This window comes from Motacilla alba, chromosome 1 (assembly GCF_015832195.1).
Source record: "Motacilla alba alba isolate MOTALB_02 chromosome 1, Motacilla_alba_V1.0_pri, whole genome shotgun sequence".
Classification (NCBI taxonomy): Eukaryota; Metazoa; Chordata; class Aves; order Passeriformes; family Motacillidae; genus Motacilla; species Motacilla alba.
This window is the reverse complement of record NC_052016.1, coordinates 66,452,108-66,470,471: the sequence shown is the minus strand read 5'-3', so window position 1 is coordinate 66,470,471 and position 18,364 is coordinate 66,452,108.

Below are 18,364 nucleotides of genomic sequence, written 5' to 3'. Positions count from 1 at the left end.
ATTCCAATGTGGGTTATGTAAACATTCCCACCAAGACAAACACCAGCCAGCTTTGTGACTCTCAAGTCTTGTCACTGCAGTCATGTGAAGTAATTCTGGAATTTTCTAGAGAAATGAGCACTTAACTGTTTCATGAGTTCATAAAATGCTACCTTGTTAAATCAGAAAGTAATCATGCTTTTTGAATTCAAAAATCTGGGGAGTCAAGATAACATCAATTTTTTTAATTGTCTCAATATTAAATTTGTAAGAATACATTTATTACATAATGAGAAAGTGAGGAAATTGCTTTTCACCATTTTGTGTGGAAAGAATAAAACAAAGGAATCTTTTCCTTCAGACTTGGGAGTGCGTAAGAGAATAAGTAGTACTTTTGAAAAATCTGAAACTAATTTTTGCACTCTAACAGAAGCTAGAATATCTTCATCTTTTGGATAAAATCAAAGCACAATTGCCCCCAAGTATTGTGTTTTACTCAAACCAGTGCCTAAATGTTGAGGCATATTCAAAATTGGAAATTTCTATACTGAGTCTACCTAAGGTACCTATTGTGGTTTAGGAATGGTAGTCAATAATTTGAAGTTCCTACTGACACTCTCCAAACCACATTGCCACTTGCTCACTCCTCTTCCTCTCCCTCTTCTTCCTGCAGCAGGATGGAGAGGAGAATTGAAGGCACAAAAGATCATGGTTTAAGATAAGAGCAATTTTCTGGAATTTTCCCTATGGTTCCCAGTGCTGCCCAAGCTCTCCCTCCAGCTAGGAATCAGCTCCAAGCTTACTTGACCAGAAGGAAAACATTCTCCACCAAGAGATTTCCTTCCCACACTGCCAACAGTGACATAACATATACTGTTTCCCCAATTTGTATCATGAAATCAGAAATCCCACTGCATGACTTACTCAAATCCTTTGCTCAAAGTCAGAGCAAGAAAAAGTCAGTTCTTTCTCCAATTCCTTTTTATTTCATTATTGACTATGGTACCTCTGTGCAGTGGGTCTCTTATAAATCTGTAAAACCTTTCATGGAATCTTGGACTATACAATCCAAAGAGATTATTTTAAGGTTATTTTTAAATGAAGAATAAAATTTACCTAACTTCTGGAAATCATCCCAAATCCACTGAAAATGATTCCATATTTATATAAGGATGGTTTTTTTCTTTTCCCCTGCAAAGTCAAAAGAAATAACTATGAAAAGGATAAGACTATGTTTGTAAATAGTTTCTTTTTACCTTTGTAAGCATTTTACTCGACACTGAAAATGTATATATGAATACGTACATGCACATCTTTGTATGTGTGAGCCATATTTTTAGGCCACGGGTTCTCTCTTTTTGTACATTTTATTATGCTGCTCTTTGAAGCAGTAAAATTAGTTATGGTACTTTTATTGATGTTGATTACAGGGATGTCTGGTTTCATTTAGTGTTCATATTGCACAGTAAGTGTCTTTTATAACCACCTTACTTTCACAGATGATTTGTCCCACTGTAAAATCATTAAGGACATTCATTAGAATTTGTCACTCTGTTCCAGCAAACTAATACTTTTCAAAATAAAGGTTCAATTGTTTGCGTTTAATTTCCATCATGTTTTCTTTTGGGCTTTAAGCCATTTTGTATTTAACATACTGCTAAGTGACTCTCATTTCTTAGCACTGTAAGAAGTCTTTCATTAATATTCCTGGCTGCTGATCACAATAAGATTTAGAACTACCTTGTTCTCAGTATTTTCAATGCCACAAACTCTTGCTCTTAGTTTGTAAATAATTCACTGGAGTTTGTTTTCTAGCTGTAGGGGAAACCTTTGGGCAAGTCTTTTCTTTCCTTACTGAGAAGGTGCATTAGAGTACTCATGCCCTTCAGATCTCATTGACCCAGTTTTGGGCCTAATGGGATATAGTGGGTGAAAAACTGTATGAAGTAAACCTCAGAGGATAATGGTCAATGGATCAATTTGGCAATCAACCAAAAAGAATTTTTCTTGGGAGTCTATGCAAGGCCTCATCAATGCTCTAGATGATGGAACATAATGAAACCTCAAATACCTCGCAAATTACATCAAACCAGGGAAGGTGGTATTATTGACAATATTTCCACTAAATCATATAGCACACCAGTCACCCATATTAGATTGGACACTTAATGTTAGGTGCCTACAGATTAGAGCATCTACCTTTGAGCAGATCACTTGGTGTCCCCCACCTTTTATATAGACCTTGAAGGGAACCTTCCTGGAGAGCAATTGATCTCACCTAAACTACATTTTAAAAATCTAGATCTCAACACTGCCTGTTTCATCTACTACTTCAAAATACATCTCTGATCTGTTTATTTATATCTATTCATTAATGAAAGAGCTAATAGGATTAAATGATGTAGACATTAGCAATAAAGTAAGATGAAATATGCCCAGAGTTTTTTATTAAGTTGCAAGCCATGGAAGTAGCACTCACTGTAAGTATTAAGTAAGTTAAAGAAATATCTTTTCCCCACGCTGCATCAGGCACATGCACCTTTCCAAAGGATGTTTCTGCCGTTAGGAATAACCTGAAGCAATTATACAAATTTTTCTTTACTGGCAGCCAGAATTAAAATGTGAGTCTTCCTGGAAGAGGCTGAAGGGCACAGCTACAAGCCAACAGATGGCAACTTCAGTTCCTCTCCCATTCCCTTACCAAAATACAGTAGTAGCTGTAATCTGTAATACTCTGCTAAGGTACAGGAACTCACTGTATTTACTGTGTAAAAGGAAGCAGAAAATGTCAGTGAACAAAGCAGCACTAGAAACCCTAGAGATGTTAAATGTAAAAAATGGAAGAGGGGAGATCAAAAGGCACATATGCCAGACAGATAAACTTTAACAATTCAAGGGAAAAATCTCGGTCCAGAAAACTCTGCAATCAAAGCCATCTTGAGACTCAATAGACTTGAGAAGAGTTTAGATAGGACACAAAACAAGCAATGTTTCCAGTAAAAACATCTGACATAAGTCACTCAACAATGGGGACATGTTGTGCTTACTGTTTAGCAGACAATTAAACAATATCTTCCTCTTTTAAAAAGTGTAAAATCTAATGTCAGAACACACAGAGGAGATGGCTTTTGAGAAAAAAAAATTCTGAGAAAGGAAAGTCAAGAGGAAGATTATTTTTAAGCACATGACATATCTTTTTATCCTCATACCAACACACTAAAGTACCTTCAGGCCCTAGAAACCTGTTCCTGCTAGTACACAACAGGAGTTTGCCTGGCTCACACTGACTCACTGTGCTGCTGACAAAACATCCATATGCTCGTTTGTACGCAGAATACTGTGTTGAATTTGGCAGGGACGTTGTTGCTGCTTGTCACTGCAGTGGTGAGTTCTGCCTTGACAGTGTTTCTCAATGTTTATACCACCCCATTCCATCCTAAATATGCAATGTTATTATTTTCTTCCTCCTTTTCTAGTCCACTAGTAGGTGGAAGCAGCCTTTGATTTTGTGTCAGATATTACTTTTCATCAGTGTTTGCATTTGATCAAAGAAAAGAAGAATGAATGTACTCATCTGCAGTGTGCTGGAAGGCTAAAGCACTAATTAATCATAGGGCAAGTACAGCAGGATTTATCAATAGCTAACTGGAGTGTTCAGCTAACTAGGGTGTCTAGGCTGAATAAAGCCACTCAGCTGCTGGATACACACAAGTCCACAAGGATTGCAACACAGCTTTTCTTTCTTCATAACATGTATGTTCATATAACATCTGACTGCTCTTAGGGTGTATATTAGATAATATATTGTATATTAGTATTTTTAGAATATAAGTATTTTAGGGTTATTATGTTAGAGTATTATATACATACATGTTTTTCTTATTCACCATGCAGATCCACCATTACTGTCATCATCTCTTTTCCCTGAATTTTACTGAATCCCTTCCATCCAAAGCTTCAATTTCAAAATATGTCAAATGAACTTCATTTACTTTCTGTTCATTTTCATCGGAGTTACTGCACATAATTTTTACCCTTAAAATTTGAAGGAAAGTAAAACCTTTCTTCATTGCTGATTCATGGAAACTTGCAGCAGGGATGAGATTGTTTTAGTCAATTGGGTCCTGATAAATTGAGCACTTCAGTTTTTCATTATTCACACATTCATCCTGAAAATCTTTTGTACTGCATCTTTCCACAACAAATTTACAATAACAGTGAAGTGAGTGATTTCAGAAAAGTTACTTTAACTAAACTGGTCTGTAATAATTAATAGAATAAAACAGATGGAACCAGGATATTTATAGAAGAATTGCTCAAGCTTATCAATTGACCAAAGGTATAAATTCCTTCATTTTTAGTCCATACAATATAATTGGGACATGTAATCCTCCATACGAATTCTATAGATTGATTTTTTATAGATTTGTAATTTGCAACATAATTCTATAAGGCTATTTTGTCAATAGGAGAAAAAAAATCAGTCACTTGGAAAGCATTCCCCCTTCTATTTTTACTTTGATTTTCTTTTTTTTAACTTAGAACACTCTCCTGAGAGTGAATTATATGTACTTTTAGAGTGGCAACGTCAACTGATATTAGGAACAGCCACTTCCTCAAGTCCCAGTGTCTCTGGCTGATGGATGTGGCTGCCACTTTCCCCTTTTCCCTTTGTGATGTCCACAACCAGCAGCAAAGCTGAGCACATATCCCAGAGACAGTCACAGACACCTGTGCACAGTCATGGACACATATGACAGAGACTCGTAGGGCACAGCCATGTCCGGTCACACAGAGGGCCACAGGTAGTGTGGCCACAGATAAGGTGCTGCCCCATCTGCACCCACGTTTAAGACTCACACCACACAAAGGCAGACAGGCACACGTCCCCTCCTCCTCTTGGGCTGGCAGAGGCAGAAAGTCACTAGTGCAGCCCACACCCCACACCGCCAAGGTTCAAAGTACACACATATTCATGAGTTCTCCCAGCACTGGCATGCTCCCTGTGCCAGCCCAGCACTGCTATGAGGATTCGGGCAAGCCTTACCTACCTCATGGATCCCTGACTCACTGCTGGGTGCTTGCTGCATGCACACAGCACTCACACATTCATCTTATAGGCACCCAGTGCTCACAGGTTCATCTGAATATCAGCATAGACCCTCCTCCCTGACGCCTCTGCCCAGACAAGGGGCACCCTACTCACTTGGCTTTTAAAACTGGGGTGACCCTTTTACATGTGAATGGCCTATTTTATACCCTTTTCTCTTTATCTCTTCTTTGTTCCTCCCTCATCTGCTTCCCCTGCACAGTTGCCCCCCACCTGGTATAGTCCCACTGACCCCCTCCAAGAGCCAGGACCCTCAGGGTCACATTGTTGTCAATTGCAAAACCCCAGTTGGCCTGCAGCTTCTCTATAGCTCATCAGACACAATCCTGGCTGACCAAGTCTGGTTTTTATCTCTGTCTGCAATATGCTCACTTGTCAGGTTTGTGTATATTTTTCCTGCTTCCCCCCTTTTCCTTATTTTCCCATTTGACAAGATCTCTGATCAGATAACTGTGCTGGAAGAAGCACTCTCACACTCCCAGAGATCCTCATCAATTAGTGTGACAGACCAGGTCTGACTTCCTCTCTTTTCATTTGCCAGTCAAGTTTGTATCTCTGTGTGTTCTTCTTTGTCTTCCTCCTTTTACTGTTATCTCCTTTTACATTGAAAAGTGCCTGGCCAGACACCTTAAAGGAGCTGATGTTTCCTCCTTCCACACACCCCATACAGGCAATAGCTGAACAAATGTACCTTTAGCCTTATAACAGTAGGACTATTGCTGTGGTCATATAAGCCAGAGACATGGTGAAGGCAGGTCTGTGATACCTATAGTTAAAGTAACTTATGTAGTTGAAAAGCTGAATGGAAATCAACCATGTCCCAGCAACATAAGTGTATTTCCCAATGTATTTTCACAGTGTCAACAAGAGATTTTCCCTTTCAAAAATAATAATCAAAATTTGTTTTATTCTTGTGTTGGTTTTATAAATCCACAGTCTAGATTAGACTGACTGTCTCCAAGAAAACAGCATACGGAAAAACAAGCATCCCTACTAAACAGAAAGAGTTCCTATGAACAAACAAGAAAAGAATTAGTGTATCTGAAATGTGTTGGTCTAAGTTTTTGTATCAGTGATATATATATATATATATATATATATATATATATATATATATATATATACACACTGCCCAGCCAGCTGCCCAAAGTACCTCTACAGCTAATACACTTAATTTGCAGTAATAGGTTTCTTCAGAATAAATTCAGATATTTCAGTTCACCCTAAAGTGGCCATAGGAAATAGGTCAGGTAGAACAGTTTGCAGTGCTTGCCATTCTCCAGTGGCTCTAATAGTAGCTTTAATACTGCTTTTAACTGATTGATTCAAATGTAGACCTTTACAATGGCAGGCACTTTAAAATGTTCCAAAAACTTAAGGCAGAATAATTTTTTTAAAACATATCCTCTGAACTTTGATTTCTGAGCTCTGATTTTTTTAAGAATCTTTGAAAGACAAGCATAAGAACTGGAAGTATTTAGAAACTAAACCCAGAAACTTCTCAAATAAATTGGCTGTGATAAGTGAAGGCAACTGAGACAATATTTAAGATACACTTGGAATTCAATTTCCACTTTCCATATCAGTGTAAACATAATTTCTGGGCCAAGGTTTTAAGAATGTGAGAATTTTATTTTTCAAGAAATAATTCCCAAGTCAAAAGCCTTCTCAAAGACAAAGAAACCAGAAAGTCTATGCAAGTCCTAAAATAAATTCTAGAAGATCTATATGAATTTATGGCATATAGGAGAGACACTATATTACTAATTTCTTGACCCAAACTTCTAAATAATAGACTTCTTCTTTGTTTATTTGTTTTTATTTCAAACTTTTTTAGCAATATACATTATACACTCCAGTACAGAATATATGATAAGCTCTTTTATACCCTTAATCTGAAAAAAGCCAAACAAAATACAAAACATGCAGACCCAGTTTTCTATATTGGTATGTCTTTGCATTATCCGAATTTGGTGCTGTATTTGCTGTACTGGTTGTAATTGCTACATGGACCTGATAAAAAATCTTTTATTGGAGATTTAAATGTCATGCTTCTATTCATCTTCACTAGAATTTTAGCATCTATATATTTCAAAAAATGTCGTATATGAAGTACTGTATTGCAAATTATATTTATAGCAATAATATATATATATGTGTATATATATATATATATAGAGAGAGAGAGAGAAAAGCTTCTTCAGTTCATGTCCTGAAATAATGTTAAATACGTATGAGCATGGAAAATATATTTATTGGTGTTGTTTTGTCTTACCACAGAAATGTAAAGGCAGTAGGGGAAAGTATGTCAAATGTCAAAATCTTTCTGAATGAAAGCCAAATACACTGCACATCTCTGTAGATGAGTTCACAAAGGGAGGAAAGTCTCTTTGGAGGAACGGGGCTCAAGGTGTTGTCATTACAGTCATGGAGTCTGGTCAGAAGGAAGCCACTAGCTCTGTACCCTGGGGATCAGTACTGGATCCAGTCCTGTTCGTCCGAGTCACAGGGCAAAGTGGACCCTCATAAAGTATTCCAGTGACAGAAAACTTGTAGGAGTGGTTTAATATGCCAGAGGATCAAACTGCCGCTGAGAGGGACCTTGGCACCCTGAAGAAATAGTCTGACAGGAACCTTGTGGAGTTGCATAAGGGGAAGTGTAAAGTGCTGCACCTGTGTAGTAACAACCTCACTCGCCAGTACATGGTTGGACCACCCAGATGGAAAGCAGCTTGTCAAAAAACGTTCTGGCCGTCCTGATGGACAACAGATTTTACATAAGCCAATGATGTGCCTTTGACAGAAGGAATGCCAATTATATCCTTGGATGCATTAGGAGGAGTGCTGCTGTCCATGCTTAGTGAATGTTCGTTGGGCAACTTCAGCAAGTGATACAGAGCCCACATATGCCCTTGACAATTTTACACTACCCACTTCAGCAGTTTTTCATATTGAAAAGTACTACTTGAAACCTGAGTGACCCATCCCCAGTGCATAACTCAACTAAATAATGCCCCCAGTGAAAACTGCTCTGTTCCCAAGAGTAGGGACAATAAGAAAGGACACTTAATTGCTGAGTTAGTGTAGGGACATATTGGTTTCTCTGTAAATAACTTGGAGGTAACTTGTAAGTACTAGAGTGGAATCTACATAACCATGCCTTGGGAAACTAACAAGCTCTGATGTCATCAGAAACACAGAAATATATGTGCATCTAGACTCACCTATCCATACGTTAAGAAGAACATATTTTTAGAATTCTGCTATAGTGACATGCCTTAGTTTGTTCCATGAAGAGCAAAACCTGATAAACTGTTTACCCACTCTATGAAACCCAAGGTGTCAACTTAAAGACCTGATGTTATTCCCTGAAAGATTATTCTGTTATAAGATTAGTCACACTGATGGAGTATGTACAGCCAAACCTGACTCCAAACATCTTATCCCAAAAGTAGGTGTTTAATATTTGCATGCAATATGATACAAAATGTGTCAGTACCATTAAAAGGATATGCAAAAACTGAAATGTCTTAAAGTGATTAAAATGCAACTGTAAAACATCCTGGATGAGGTAAAGTACAGTAATTTAATACAATCCCAATTCCAGAGAGAAAAGATATGGAACAAACTACAAAGAAGGCAGCTTACTAGCTTAATGAAAATATGAATAATAAGGCAAAAGTAATTAAGTAGGAGCTCAGTAAGACAATTCCCATGCTTGAGACATCACTAGTGAGTCTAAAAGCTTCTAAATTTTCTTCTTGTTGCACCTAAAATTCTTGTGAAAACAAGGTGCCTGAGGTATAATATTCATGTTCAGTAACCTTTGGGATTAAAATGTTTTCTTTAGAGAACCTTGAAAACTGATACACCAAAGAAATGTATTAAAGACCTTTCATACACTGCTAAACACAATCTTAGTAGTAGCTTTACCATAAAAGTTACAGCTTTGATCCAGCTACTGTGCCTCAATTCACAGTTTAAAACTATCAGTCAATAGCATATAAACTTTCTCAGCCAAAGTAGGAAAGGTGTTATTGTGTAAGATTCAGCAAAAGTCTCAGTGAAACAGTCATATCTTCATATACTTTGTTGCATCAGGGCTTAACTTGCCTTTTTTAGCACTGAATTTGGGCCTTTTTAATTATTCAATATTTTATCTAAGCTAAAATTCTTCTTTTTCTTTCATAGTGTCTTCTATTTTGTTTCTTTCTAGCACATGCTTTTAATATATTATTTGTCCTTTTTGCTCTTTATCTCTAGTTTCCTCATTTCCTTTATTTTGTCTAAATTTATCTGTAAGGCTTCATAGGCTTTAAACACAAAGGTGAACGAATGATGCGCCTGAGCTACGATGGAACCAAAGCCCTTTTTCAATGTTAAAGGCTCACCTCGCTTAATTTAGACTGTAGGAACATACTTATCTACATGCTGGGTGGATCCCTTACACCACTTTTCTTCAAGGAGGACCTAAAGCTCTACTCACCTGTCCCCAAGTTAATGCCTGATACCCTCTGAGATGCCTCTCAGTACCCAGGGCATGCACATGGAGATGACAGTCACATTTTGTATGAGATCTCTTGGAAACACTTACTGCGCTGCAATGGCAGCTGGAGGCCTGGACAAACTGACATGGTGTTAGACATATTTATGTGGACAAATGAATTGAGCTGCCTGGCTTGCAGATAGACATCAGAACCTTAAATACCTGAATTTCACTGAGCTGGAGCTAGTGTTATAAATTATATTCAAAAGCCATGACTCTTCTCCAAGACTTTGTGAAGAGTGATTTGTAACCTGTGGAATACATCAGGCAAGTGCTTTCAAATGTGTGTTGAGTAACTATCAATGGATTCCTTTGTCAGGCTTTTTTTTGACATTTTTGTTTCATTCTAAAAAACCTCAGCTCATGTACAGAAGATCCGATCCCAGTTGTCATATAACAGGGTGTAGCTTTATTGTTTTCTTCTTTGTGTAGAATTTTACTTATTATCAACTTTTTCACTTTCCCTCCCTCTTCACATTCTATTCCCTTATCTCCCTGTCCTTCCTCCTTTCCTCTCTGTTCTCTTGTCAGGTGTCTCCATCTGCCTGTTTCCAGAGGAGAATTATTTAGACCATTATATGCCTCAAGGGATAATAGAAAATTAGGATTTTGTCTGTATATTTTTTTGATGAATTTGTTGTTATTATTATTATTATTACTATTATTACTACCACCACTATTGCCGTTATGAAAAAAGGACTAAAGAAGCAAGCAAAATAATGACATGCAGGTTTGGTTGGTTTTTTTTCCTGCCACAAATTAAGTAGTTTACAGCAAGTCAACAAAATGGTATCTCATCAGTCACATTTTTTAGCTTTGTGAAGATTGTACTTCAAGATAAAACTCATCAGCCCCTGGAACAAGATGCCACTAAGTGTGCCCAGACAATTCAACAAAGCCAAAATGAAAGCAAGAGACTACTGGCCAGCAGAGTGAGCCTTCCAGGTTTATGAGAGGAATAAAATGAAAGAAAGCATCAAGTGACATGAGGGTACAGCGTAATTGATAAACTCCATATAACCCTTCAGTCAACAGATGTCTGTGGCCATAACCTCAGTTTTTGAAAAACAGTGTAGCTCCATGGCAGACTGGAGCTGTACTGATTGAATCCAGTTCAGAATTCAGTCCAATTATCCCTGTATACAATGAGTCATTTGCACAGCTGATCTCTGGGAATTCCTGTCACAACATATCTATGGATAATGTTTCACTGGAGTTCAATATGGAGTAAGTCTGAGCCCTAACTGAGAATCTTAACCAAATACAGAGAGAAATACAATATAGATTATGATTTACTGCAGTCTGCTAAAATCCCTCTTAACAACCTTTGCTGCTGCTGACAGGTCTGAGATTTGATAATGTAGTTGCAGGATTTCTTGAAGCTGTGAACTCTAAACAAACTAGCAAACTCAGACATGCAAAGGGTATCATCAAAGCAAGCAGTGGAAGGAATCCAAAGACTTGTAAAAGTACAAAGATAATTCCAGCTCAAAATTATTTCAGTCTTGTCTGGATTAAGACATAATTTTAAATTATTTGTGGTACTATTATGTATTAGTACTGTGCTATGCAAACTTGAGAGGAAAACATCACTTGCAGAGATCATCTGATCACAGTCAAATTCATTGCATCATGGTCTAAATTATGGTAGTGACATTATTCTTGCTGTCTACACAATACTTTAAATTAAAACCTGCCTTAATAAGAAGCTCTTTAGCATACTGTACATATGGGTTCTTCTGTTTTGGGGTTTTTTTCTGTAGAAAATAAAGATTTCTTTAATTCATGTTCATAATACAAGGAATGTAAGAATTGAAATTTTATTAAATGTTATTTGCCTTAAACTTAAAAATCAAATACACAAGACATAACTGGAATTTTTCTAAGATAAAAAAGTGATAGTCAGATATATCTGCAAGCCACCAATTCATTTGAGCAAGCATATTTCATTTATCTGACATTTTCCAAGTTTCATATACATAAAATAGATTTGCTTGGGATTTAATATTCAAAGTTAGCCACGTTTATCATAAAATTTGACAGAATAGTATCTGAAAGGAATAGTTGTGGTTGTCCTAACCCTGGCAGTGTTCAAAGCCGGTTTGGATAAGGCCTTGGATAACCTGGTGTCTTGGTTTAGTAAGTGGAAGTTGGAAGGTGGAAGGTGTCCTTTACACAGCAGTGAGGATTGGGATTAGATGGTCTTTAAGGTCCATTCCAACCCCTTAACATTTTTTGATTCTATAACTCTGTGAATACATAAGATATTGATTACTCAGACAGTGTGACAATTTTATCTTTTTTTCCCATGCATGCAATAAGTATTAAATCAACCACCTCTAACAGAGAAGCCAGCAATCTTTACATTATTTCCAGCTGAAAAAAAAGTTTTTCTTCTGGAAGATAGTAGAAGTGGAGAGCACTAATTTAGAACAGCTATTTCTATTTAGAATAACTGACGGAATTCCTAAAATAATTATCATAGATTCACCACTCTTGTTATCCTGTTGAGTCAGAAAGCTTGTGTGAATAAGACCACATTTGCCTGCAGACGTGCTTGGGCCCCTCTACATGCCAAATGTGTGCCGCTTGCCTACTGCAGTGCAGTGAAATCCTCCAGCAGCTCCAGTTTTCTTCCAGAATAGCCTCTTAACAGATGGCATCTTGTCATTGTCAGTGGCTTGCCATCCCAGAGAGCCATAAGGATCCATGCAGGGACTGACGCTTTTCTTTCTCTTCCTGCGACATCTAACAAAACTAGCCAATAACAACCTCTTCCCTTTCACAGACAATTCCACCTTATGTCAGCTGGTTTCTTCCAAGTCACATCGGGCCCATTCTGCTGCAAGTGCACCAAAAGGACTTATGCTGTTTGACAGCTAAGCCATACACCAGCTAATCACCGTCAGTGAAAGCAAAATACAGAAAAAAACTCCTTTCGTTTCTGGTGCTGCTTCTGGTCATCCCACTCAGCAGTGTGAGCTGTTTTTTTAGCATTCTGTCAGCTCTGTGAAGATCAGTTTAGAAATTAGAATAGACACAGCTAGCAAATAGCTTTGAATCACTTTGAGTGTAATTAAGCGTGAAGCATAGCTGAGGGCTTTATTTGATCCAGACTGGTCATTTTATTACTAATGTACTCTGCAGAAAGTTTCTGTTTCCTTACTGTGGTGGCTTTCTACTACACTGACTGAATACTCATGCTCTGTGCATTTTATTTAAAAATAAATGAGAACAATTAACTTTGATTTGTTGTAACAGTTGCAAAGGGTATACATTAAAGTTTGCTCTCGTGCAGTATTTGCATGTAGCTGTACCAAAACCTTCCACTGAACACAGCAGAACTTGCTGTTGTATCTCATCCCTGAGGTGGAACAGGCACATTAATGCTGTAGTAAATATGATGAATCACAGTTCAGTCATCCTAAAAGAGTCTAGAGGATGGATCTAAAGACTCCAGAGATCATTCTTCTGCTCAGAGGAACTAAAGCAGTCATGCATGAGACCTTCCTCAAGGCAGTGATAAAATTTAATTTCTCTCTTAAACTCCCAGATCTTGCCCCACCTATTCTGATAGGTGTACCTGTGAGTTTAATACTTCATGTGTCGCATGCTCAATAATATATCCTGTATTACTAAAATAAGTTAATTATTTTTTGTAATTTAAAAAAAGAAATAATAATTTTTACCTAAGTTCATCATATCAGGATTCAGTTCCTTCCTTTTGCAATATGATTTTTTATAGAAAAAAATGCTGGTTTGAAATTTATTGTCCTGATCTTTACAGAAAGTCTCTTTTCTAATCAAGTTCTGAAATTTTATAAGTTGCCTTTATAAGAAAATCAAGGAATTCATACCATGTAAGAGTTTAAAATTAGACTCAGAGAAGATTTCTTATTATTATTTCTAATCCACCAAACCTCAGATCACGACATATTGATATTAACTTGTCTCACCTTATAAAAATGCTTTCTCAGGTAAATGAGTAATGCAATTTCTGGTACTGTTTCTGCTCAGGTGAGCTGGGTCAAAAACAACACTATGCAGGTCACTGTATCAAAGCCAGTGCAAGCATTGCGTAGTAAAACAAGTCATCTTGAAAACTTGCCAGATGGCACTAATGGTTATTCATGAATTGCTATTGCAGTTCAGTCTCTTAAAACAAAAGTCCTTCCTATGTGAGAGAGAAAAAAAAGGCTGGCACAGAGACATTTGATTTGTTATGTTTTACTGTCTAAGTGAAAGATTGAGGTCACCTAAACTTTCCCAGCCAAGACTAAGTTACATGTCCATGTTGTCATAGATCCAGAGCAAAAAAGACTTTTCAAAGGGTGATTAAAAGAGGAGATCTTTGTTACCATCTGCAGACTTTTTTTTTTTTTCAACTGATTGCTTATTCCTTTGCCCACACATAGGACACAGTACCATTGAATTTACCCAAATATAGATCATGAGACCCAGAATGTCCAGAAGACTCCTGATCATCTCAAGAGCAGCTGATAGCCCTGCAGGGAAACTTAAGAAAACTCATTTGACTTTATGTGTCAATGTTCAGCAATCAAAAGATTCAGACTGTCCTTGACTGTAAGAAGCAACACCTAGTTACAAATGGTACTTAATACCATGGTTTAGTGATGACGGACTTAGCATTCATTGTTAGTTTAATGGCTGGACTTGATCTTAAAAGTGGCTTCCAACCCAGATGATTCTACAATTCCAGAAAGGCACTTTAGACACCAAATTATGCATGCTATCCTGCTCTGTGCACTGTGAATACATACCTTTACCTTTAAACATCTGCATCTGTAGCCTGTTAGGTGAGATTAATCTGATCTAAATGTCCTAAATTATGCATCAAACTGAATCATATGCAAAATATTGTTGTGGTTTAACTTCAGCTGGCAACTAAGTACCAGGAGGAGAGCAGACAAAACTAGGAGGAGAACAGACAAAAAAGTAAAACTCATGGATTGAGATGAAAACACCTTAACAATTAAAAAAATAGTTTTGCAATAATAATAGGAGAGAGAAAAGGAATAAAATCCAAGTGATGCAGAGTACATTTGCTCACCACTCTTTGATCATTTCATATCCTGTCCCTGAGCAGAGATTTATCCCTCACAACCAACCCCCCCCCAATCTATACACTGAACATGACATTCTATGGCATGGAATATTTAATATCCTTTTGGCCAGATTGGGTCACCTGTCCCAGGTATGCTCCCTATCAGCATCTTGTGTACCTGCTTGCTGGCAGAGCATGGGAATCTGAAAAGTTCTTGACTTGGAGTTAGCACCACATGGCAACAACCAAAACATCAGTGGGTTTCCAACATTAGTCTTCAACCACTGTCACAGCTACTAAGAAGAAGATGATACCAGGACAAATATGAACCAAGACATTGTATATTCTGCTAAATCAAGGCCCATGTAATTTTGGAAGGAGGTAAGAATTAGCACTGTGTGACTGTCCTGGTTAGAACACGGTGAATATTTGCAATAGAAGGAGGGGCATGGCTAGAACACTGAGGTTATTCTATACCATCTGACATCATGCACATGGGGTGGAGGGAAGAAGCGTGTTCTGGTTGGGTAGTGTGGTGGAGTTGTTGGGGTATTGCCAGCTTCCACATGGTCAGCATTCAGATGTGAAACATTCACTTCTCTTCTACACACTTTTATTAATAAGAAGGGGGAGAGAGTGAGTGAAGCACAGTTTAGAGTGTTTCAGTAGGAATACTACATTTGTAAATACCATTCCTAAACCACAAGACTTAAACATACAGATGAAACCACACAAGCTTGATAGAGTTGGATTGAGAACCACAGTTCCTGCTGGGGAGTTAAGGCAGTATTTCATTCTGCATCCAGTCTTACAACTCTTCACAATATTCTCTACAAGGATACCTTTAAATGTACAGATGAATATGGTCTAGAGCCAAATTCAGATATCCATGTGCATTTTATATATCAATATGTGAGCTGCAAATTCCCTGCATAAGCAAAGGAAATATGACCTGAGTCATGCACTAAAATGCAGGGATCTTGAGCTGAGATGTGCTAAGGCATCTGAGAAATGCACAAAAGTGATGACTAAGACACAAGATGTACAGAATCTCTATATAGGTATAAGGCACCTATATAAGGCTGTCATTGAGATTTCTGAATTCTTGGAGCAGCAGCTGGAGATCAGAAGGGAGACTAAAGGGTGTTTCAAAGTGCAGTAAGTGTCCTTCAATTCAGATAAGCAAATAAATATCTGGAGCCTATTATGCCATTCTCACTAATGCATTTCAGTGAGTAGAAAACATCTGATCCATAAAATCCCATTTTACACAAAAATATTTAGCAATAAATATTAAAAAATCTCTATCTGAAAAAAATCAAAGTCCAAACAGCAATCTATACCATTGTTTTCAATGACATTGACTCTGGATTCCAGCATTGTTCACTGCAATGAGAAGTTTTGTAAAGATAAATTAAATGGACCAAAACCTCATTTATATAAAGTTACGTGAAACTCAGGACCACCTACCTTGTTCTAAGATAGCTGTAATCATGTTATCTATTTTAATATTTGCTTTTGATGATGTGGGACTGAAGAAAAATCTGAAAAACATTTTACTTTGATTAGCTTTGGCAAGTGGGGGCTTTATTTTGCAGAGGCAAATGTTAATCATGGATGGCACAGGGCTGAATTCCACTGCAGTAAAATCCATAGGATTAGTTGGCAGAATAAACAGTTCTGATTTTGGCCACTTACTAATATGCCTAAATGTATTTACTGTGGGGAATGAGATTTTAAAAGAAGAAATAAATATGCATTGTAAGAGCTAGTTAAGTATTTCAGTAAGTCACCTGAACCTCTTGGGAAATTATTGGCAGTTCACATGTATTGTCTAAGTTCTTTTGTGTACCAATGTGACAGGGATGTAATTCTTCCCCACATGGATTTACTGTAAGCTGGAGGCACACATTGCTTGTGAATGAGAGTGAGACTTATAGAAGCACCCATGACTAGGCAACCAGTAATTTCCCATCATTATTCTAGCATGAAGCATCTTTATAATATAGGAAAAAATCTATAGCACAGCTGTTGAAAACTTAGAGGTCAGAGTTTCTTTTTTATTTATAATTTACTTTTTTATTTCATTTTTGCCTTGTGCAGAAGTGGCTGCCCATTTCAATAAATAAAAAAAATTTACCATGATGTCATCTCATATTTCTTAAGCAAAGGTGAGTCCATTGCATGTTCTAATACCTCAGTTTGCATTGTGCCATGTGGTGTGACTGAGCAGACTCTAACCCACAGCAATGTGAAGCCTGTAATGAATGGCTTGTGTCCCTGCTGCTCCCCATCAGCCCGGAGAGCAAAGATACGGAGAATTATATAAGAACAGTGGGTGGAAGCAGTTAATGGGCTTTTTGCTGCTGGCATTTCTCAGACAGAAATACTGTCAAACAAAGCCTGGCATGCAGAAATCATTATTTACTCAGATGTGATCATATAAAGTTTGACAGGTATCATTCAGTTGCTGACCTGCAATGCAAATAAGAAAAAAAACACACTGCCAAAGCAAGGTTAATTCTTGTTCTGTGATCTTCACCAAATCACTGTCAATATAAAATGGACACTCTCTGTGCAGCTGTGGTTATTTGAAAGACATTCCTATCAGACTTTTACATGGTGCATTGGGGGTTTATTGTGCTTGATAGAGTAGAGTTTTATTTCCCTGTTTTGAAGGGGGTCCTTAGGGAATGAGCTGAGCAACTGGGCAGTGCAAGTGACTTTCTGACTCATGTTTTGTGAAGGAAAAACACGCAAGGAAACAACTTTCTACTTAGTTTTCTGAGGAACTAATAAGTGTGAATAAATGTAAGTATTAATCTAATTGGCTGCACTTTGGAAGCAGTATTTCCACGACAGGTGACAGCTATGATGTTCATAAACAGCCCTATTTTTGAAGCATTATTTAATGGAAGTGACAAATAGTTAAAACTGAATATATAAACGGCATCACAGTATAACACCTCCAAGTGACATATTGATTAGAGCTTAAATGAATTGGTTGAATTAAATTTGGGTCATGGGGTGAATGGCTTTTTCAGACAAGGCTAGGAGCATGAAAGCCCTATGACTTAAATTTGAAAAAAAAAAAAAAAACTGTTTTGAATAAAATGAAATACTAGTTCTGCCTTCCCTCTTCTTTTCCTTTCCTGCCACACTACTGTATCAGTACATCTTGAAAGGTTTAAAGGAAAGGCAGATGGTACCTTTCAAAATGTTATTGAGTAATTTTACATTAGTGTACTGTAGTGTCATTGTACTTGATATTGAGATGAAGAATTTGTTAGCTCGAGGTTGTGCATCATTTTCTGTGATCTCAGCTGGAGGTAAGATTGTTCAAAACTGGCACAGCTTGAATATTGATACAAATACAATTATAACATTCTGCTAACAGAACTGAAAAATTGCTAATCAGTTTTATTAATAATTATATGTAATTCTAAGAGTCCTGACCCCTACTGAGCCATTTAGGAAACTCTACAAAACAAAATGTGCTATAAGCACATTTCCACATGAACAGCTGTATGAAGAACTGATCCATCAAGTTGTGTGAAAGAGCAAATCTTTTTAGAAACATTTTGAAAAATAGCGAGATATTATTTCCATTCATAATATAGATGGGACTCAGAGATGGAGATTCTCACTGAATACTGTAGTAGTG